Source organism: Silene latifolia, chromosome 3 (assembly GCF_048544455.1).
Source record: "Silene latifolia isolate original U9 population chromosome 3, ASM4854445v1, whole genome shotgun sequence".
In the NCBI taxonomy this organism is placed as follows: domain Eukaryota; kingdom Viridiplantae; phylum Streptophyta; class Magnoliopsida; order Caryophyllales; family Caryophyllaceae; genus Silene; species Silene latifolia.
The window spans coordinates 41061213-41068756 of NC_133528.1; positions in this window are offsets into that span (position 1 = coordinate 41061213).

Here is a 7544-nt window from a genome sequence, read left to right on the forward strand (position 1 = left end):
AATAATTACAATGGATTAGGCGATTTATGTCGAAAATACCTTTAAAACGGACATTTGATAAAAAGGAATAAAAGAAATAAATTAACGAACAGGAATTAGCGTGATATTACGGATAATAGTTAGTTAATACGTAAACTAATTAAACTACGTCAAGGCAGAAATGGGGTTCAGGGACAGAAATCATCCTGGAACAGGCGCAGCAGGACTGCGCCCTCTGGAATAGGCGCAGCAGACGCTGCGTCTGTTCCAAGGGTGAGTTCTGGCTGTGAAGCCGGAACTGCAAATCGTTAATTTGAATTGATGAATTTAATGATGGATTGAAATATTTACTCGGATGGAAGTGATTAATAGGTTAATTACATGTGAATAATGGTCATAAAAGCGATAAACATGGATGGGATGAACCGGAAACGGATTATTTACATGAAATTATGATGAAAATATTAATGAGTCCTCTATTGAAATAAGTCAATTAGGCTAAATACGACGGATATACAACGAATATGTGACGAACATGCGAATAAACAGATGAAACTATATCAATGATGAATTCCAGAAACTCAATATGATTAAATTGAATCTCTAAAATCCGGGATTGAATTTAATGACGAAAACCCGCAAATATGAATTATAAGGGATTTAAGTCGGATTTATGATGATTGAAACATACTAATGATGATGATTAAATATACATGTGAATTATATGCTATCATGTGAACGAATGATTAACAAACAAAACGAAACAAACAAAAAGATTGACGAATAACAGAGGACGAACGAAGAAGAAAGGAAGCAGGAACTGCGGCAGCCTCACGAAGAGGCGCAGCAGGAATTGCGCTCCTTCGAAGAGGCGCAGCAGTTGCTGCGTCCTTTTTCGACGGTTATCTACTGGAAATCCGCAAAAACAGGTTTTAACAAAGGGTTTTAGAAATCGGTTTTAATGGTATTTTCGACGTAAACCTTACAATTGATGATACAAAAAGTAAATAACAATAAATAAAAGAGAGATTACACCCTCAGACTTACATGTTGACGAAACGAGAAGAACTAAGATATCGATTAGTGATGCTCGACGCGAATGCAAAGAAAGTGCCCTCGTAAGAGGAAAACGATTGATTAATTAAGTTGATTGAGTGTAGTTGGTCAAATTGGTCGGTCATGCAACGGAGAGGCTGGTACCCGGAAAGATCCGAGCTTACGTGGTCGAAAGTTCAAGCACGTAGGCGCCAATAAGTAAGAACAAAGTCTAGAATGCAAAGGGAGAAGAGAAGGGCGGACACTCGCGTGAGAAATATGAGGAACGAAGGCTCCTATTTATACTAATCACGTGAAGGAATTAGGGTTTCGGAGACTCTTTGGAAGTGAATCTCAGAAAGATATGAAAAAGATACGTAAAACATGCAGAAAAGGGCCTGGGAAGAGGCGCATCAGCCACTGCGTCTCTTGGAAGAGGCGCAGCGCCTGCTGCGTCCATTCCCAGGAGGTTTCCTCCTGCTGAAGAAAGATCTCCGCGTTTGAGTTATGGTAGGACGGAAATAATTCGACTATCTTACGAATATTACGGGATATTATTTGCCAAAAGATAAAATTTGTAAGATATGGAATAGAAATATCCGGAACATTCCAAAATATTCTGACTCGGGATTTAACAGTTATCAGGAAATGGAGACGGTTTTTGACCCGGACTCCGAATGTACTCTAATTACTGCCAAAACGACCGTATCGGTGCGTAGATGACATCTAAGAGGTAGACATTTAATATTTGAGCAATCACTTGACGATAATCTTACGAACTGTCACAAATCGTTCCGCGTACCAAACATGCGGCCCAATCATCACCGGGTGGTTTGCGAGGGGTGCAGAAATGAGGTATCTACAGAGCCCCTACTTTGACTGAGGCTTGGACAAGGCGAAAGTCAAAGTATAGCCATCAGGTCAATCGAAGATTACAACCTGACGACTATGGCGACGCGAGGCGGCTCAAGGGGTCTTAGCCAAGGACCTGTCGTCGGGAACATTTTAGAGTCTGTCGACTGTCGGGGAGGGTCGTTTAAAGTCCATTAGACTACGTAAGGAGGCTCGCCAGCCATAAGAAGAGACCATACCTGAGACTTCTTCCTCGAGATGCTTCCGGGGTTGCGTAGGAGCTAAGGGTAAGCGTAGGAGCTAAGGGTAAGACCTAAAGGGTATATAAGGATTGTGCTAGGATGTGGGAACCTAAAGGAAAGCATTGACGGGAAGGAAGCCTAATAATAAGGTCAACTTAAGGGTAGCTAAGGTTTGGGTATAGGAACTTCTGGAGAACGACACCCTGTCGAACTCCGCGGGGAAACACAAAATATAGTGAGGGCAGCAGGACGTCGGTAGAAACTGCTGGGGAATCTGCTTGCGTCGGTCTCAAGCGAACTCTGGCAAAAACTTGAGGTTGAATCTGCTTGCGTCGGTCTCAAGCGAACTCTTGTTGGGGAATATATCGACGATTAGGAACATCTTGATCGTCATGGGAGAAATCTTGAGTGAGCAATAATGCAAAATAATGCTGTGCTGGGGACAAATATTTTGACGACTAGGAACATCTTGATCGTCATGGAAGAAATTTTGAGTGAGCAATACTGCAAAATACTGCTGCGCTGGGGATAAAGTGAATATGCGCCGAATTTTTTAAATGAGTAAATGCTCGTTGCGATAAGCAAAAGGAGTCTTGGAAGGAGTAAGCAGTCTGTTGCTGGCTTGAAGATGCGAGTCGGAACGAAAGAAAATCGTCAGACTGACCAAAAGATTAAAAATAGCATTGGGGAAGAGGCGCACCAAAGATGGGCCCACGAATAACGAACCTATAACGAATTTTTGAAAATCCGTATGGGGGAAACAAAGGAAGAGGCGCAGCAAGAGCTGCGTCTCTTGGAAGAGGCGCAGCGCCTGCTGCGTCTTTTCCCCAATTTGACTTTTCTGCGTAAAAACGCGAAAATCAGAGGGATTGTTTCATTTGCATTCGAAACACAAATCACTCGTTTCTCTCTCAAATCTTCACCATTTCCGTCAAGGTTTGATTCAAAAGCTTGCTTTAAACATGACTAATTGAGGTATGTGTCTTGATCTTGCATTAATCTTCTACATTCGTTGAATTTTGAGCCGCGAACTCTAGGGTTTTCGACCCTTTTGATCGAAAATTTGGGGGCTTTTCCCCCAAATGGATTTGCCTTGCCAAATTGATGTTAGAAATGGATAGTAGGTGATGTTAGGAACATAACCATGCATTTGCTTCGAATTTTCATCAAGTTTTGAGCCTTTGAGTGAATTTTGAGACGGTTTTACAGCTAAACCGTAAATTGCTTCGAAAATAGCCTTAGGGCTGCCCATTTGCGATGAAATTTGATATTTGGGATCCTTGAATGATGGGTAAACTTCCTACCATCTCGGAATTTTGGTTTGTGACAGCTTTTTCAGGACACCTTTCTAGGGCATAATCGTCGTTATAGCGAAATGCTGCTGAATTTCCGACTCGAACCTGGAACTAGGCTTAGAACTGGACTTGACTTGACCCAATTTGTCGCATGAGTGACCGGGTTGATGGGAACGTGGCCAAAGGTGGCACGGGAGGAGTAGTTTCAGGGCTTTGAAGGCTCGAAAACTCCTTAACAAAGGCTCGTCGTCATGTGACGCGGCCTGAATTTGCTTTAACGTTGCAGGTGATGAGGCTTCTACTTCTGGGAGAGCTCCCATGGAGATAGACGCCGCTACTGTTGAGGAGGCTTTAGAGCAGGCCTTCACCGCTGCGGTGATGGCTGCTGAGTTTCACGAGGAGGAGGCCATCGAGGAGGAGGAGGCCCCGAGACGGGCCAACGTCGGGCGAGGAGGTCGTCAGCTGAGGGGAGCTCCTGCGTGGGCTGAGACCTGGGAGAGTAGGCACCTCGTGTGGGCTGCAGAGGGTCACCTGTCCTACAGGACGGTGAAGAGTTTGGTAAATAGGAATTACTACTCATACTCATCCTCTTTCATTCTTTTCGTTCAAATTTCTTTCAAATTTCATTCAAAACTAAAGATAGCTTTTGTTTCAAATCACAATAGGAGGCCGGGAACATCAGGTCGTTCTCGGGGTACACGACGGCGATTGAGCACTACGAGCGGCTGTCGGCGGAGGAAAGGGCCATGATCGAGCGTGGAGCGTTCGGTCCTCTGGTTCAGGTCTGGAGGGATATCGTGAAGAGGAAGTTGCGGGCTAACCTTAGCCTGGTCCGCGCTTTCTTGGATCGATTCTGGGATACGACTTCCACATTTCACATGCCTTTTGGTGAGGTGGGAGTCACTTTGGAGGATTACGGCATGATTTCTGGTCTGCCGTGTGGGACCGAGGAGATGGTGTGGCCGGAGACTGCCATGAGGGCGGACTCGGCCGAGGCGAGGAGGTTGATCGGTTGGAACTTGTCGCCGAAGGCTGTTACGGTGCCGGGTTTGGTACCCATTTCTTACGTTCGAGACTACTTTGCGGGGAAGACCCCGACGCTGGTGACGATCGATGGGAGGGAGACAGCTCCTCCTCCCTGTACAGCTGCGCAGAGGGCTCGTCTGTGGCTTTGGTGGTTCCTGTCTTCGATTTACCTCGGAGATAAGGGCGAGAGGCTATCGACGAAGCTTCTTCCCTTTCTTTCTGACCTGAGTTCCCTAGAGCTCTGGGACTGGGTCACTGCTGGTTTTGCGGTCCTCATCCGCTTCATGAGGGCCATGGTTCGTCCGGAGTTGATGGAGAAGGGGACTTCTCCTGGTGCTGTCGGACCTGGACTATTGTTGGAGGTATGAACCTTTAGACCAAAGTAAATTCCTTTCTTTACCGAACCACGAAAGATCGTTGCTGATTATTCTATTTTACAGGCGTGGGTGTACTCTTACTTCCCGAGTCTCGCGCCCAAGAGGACGGAGCCGTTGGAGAGGGCCTATCCCGTGGTGAGGGATTGGGTGATGTGCCGGACGAAGAGCAAGCGTTCTTCTCACAATGTCTATCGGCGGGACGTGAACGCTCTTCAGCTGAGCAGCGTGAGTATCCTGTTTGTATTCACTTATACTTCTTATACTTTGCTTTTAATTGATCATAGGAATGATCTTTGCCTTATCTTGTCACAGTGGGTGCCCAGACCTTGGGCGGAGTACGCTGGAGCGCCTCCTTTTGTCGCTGAGGTCCTTCGACCTAGGAGCCCAAGCCGGCTGCTGTTGTGGACGTCGATGGGTCCTGTGTGGTACTTGGGCGAGCGGTTGGCTCGTCAGTGCTCTCGGGACGTGTTGACGGTTCCCGTCGATCCTCCCAGGACGATGTTTAGGGAGCCTTCTGAGGCTGAGAGTGAGGCAGACTTGGCTGGTGCCAGCGGTGACGACCTTCTTCTCCCTGGCGAGGACTACTCAGCGTTCCTCTACGGGAGGCTGGCGTACTGGCCGGTAGTGGTGAGTATCTTTACTTTTTTCTTGATTTGATTTCGAGAATTGCGACGAAAGATCATCGATTAACGAGAGCTATTTGTCTTTGCAGGAGGTCGAGGCGGCGGGCATCGAGCCCCCAGTGTACCCCGAGACCCTCGAGTACACTGACGCGACCGGGAGGACGACGATCTCCGAGCTGCGTGACTTTGACGTAGCTGTGACGGATGCTGGCCTAGGCGACTGGCAGCATCTGATTCGGAGGGTGAGCCTCTAACTCGTATAACTTTCGTGTAGGAACACATTTGATTGAGTTTGTTCAATTTGCTGAGAATTTCTTTTGATAATGCAGGTCGCGCCGTCCCGGTTCGTGGCACTATGGAGGGTGGCCAACCGGCTGCGAGCTCGCCGTCGAGCACTCGTCGGTGGTCGAGGTCGCCAGGTATGAACCTTACGCCTATTTTTCTCTTTTTGATGATTTTTATTTTGCTTGAATTGATTGACATGAGCCAATTTGTTGCTGCTTACAGGGTGACCGCGAGCTGGAGCGAGAGTTGACCCAGTCTCGGGAGGAGACCGCTCGCGTGTTGAGGGAGCTCGAGGTTCGGGATGCCGAGATCGCTGCTCTTGTGGCGAGAGTTGCCGAGTTGGAGGGCGCCCAGCAGTAGTTTTGTGTAGTTTTGTAGACTTGTACATTTGGACATCCGATTTTGAACATTTTTGGACTTTGTTTGGGGCGCAAGCCCCCAGTTTGCTTGTACTTTTGGACTTCGTTCGGGGCGCAAGCCCCCAGTTTGCTTGTACATTTATTCTATTTGGTGTATATACGATGGCCTGAGTGCCTTTGCTGCTGGGTTGTGTTGCTTGTACCTGCAGGTTAGTTCTTGAACAGGTTTGGTAGACAACGGTTTACGCCGTCGTGCTGCCGAAATTTACATAGAAATTACGCAAAACATACATTTTATATACATATGGCCTTAATTAGCGCAAAATGAGACTCAAAAAGATCCTAAAAGTGCAAAAATTTTGCCGAAAATGACCGGATGGTAGGGAGGGTTACCCCCTAAAAAAGAAAAAAAGAGAAATCTATAAGTTTAGAAAATGAAATTAAATAATAGAAATCAATATACACAAGCTAAAATTAAAGTGAAAATTATGTTTGAAATGAAATATGCGATATAATGGCAGAAATGTCGATGTCGCCTCGAAATGCGTGCCCGCGAATCTAGGAAACTTGAAACATGGTAATCTTCCCGTATTTACCAAAATAAAACCCCGCAGGAATAGGAAATCGTGCGTTATAGAATTTAGGAAAGATCCAACGCGGAAATCACAGAAGTGAGGCTAGGGAAGAGGCGCAGCATGAGCTGCGTCCCTTTGAAGAGGCGCAGCAGGCGCTGCGCCTGTTCCCAAGCTGATCCGTTCTGGCGGATTTTTGGAAACAGCAATTAGTATAAATAGAAGCGTCGACGGAGCTTTAATTTACATAAATCTTTCGTCTCTTCTTCGTCTATTCACATAAAACTCCCAAAATAAATCTTTCAAAAGAGAATTGTCATCATGAATACTTTGGAGATCCGTTTGAAGGAATGGACTAATGAATTTTCAAATATGGAGAAGCATGACATGGGTGCTTATAATCTTGGGTCTTTATTGAGTTTGAAACTCATTAAGGTTGTAAAACCGTTCTTGGATGCTTGCCTTGACTATTGGGACCCGAATTATCATGTTTTCGCATTCCCAGGAGGTGACATTTGTCCATTTCCTGAAGAAATTGCTGCTATTGGTGGGTGGGACCCCGAACATTTACCTGCCATCCCTTCTACTTCACAAGGGTATAAGAGCAAATTCAGAGACTTGCTTGGACTGACTAGACTCGAGGTGGACCGTCTAGTTACCCCGAAAGGCGTGAGAATGTTGGACTTTGTAGACCGATTCATCAACGGGGCCGACCCTCTTTGTTTCTCATGTTGCCAGGAGGAGGGCATTTGGCTTTTTGTTTCTTTGCACGTGTATGTCTTCCAAGGACACGTTGATGAAGATTTGAGAGGTGATCCCCGTCTTTTGGGTCTTATTGAGCAAATGGAGCTGCGCAGGAGCCCAGCTTGTTTATGCTTAGGGGAAATTATCTTGGGTTT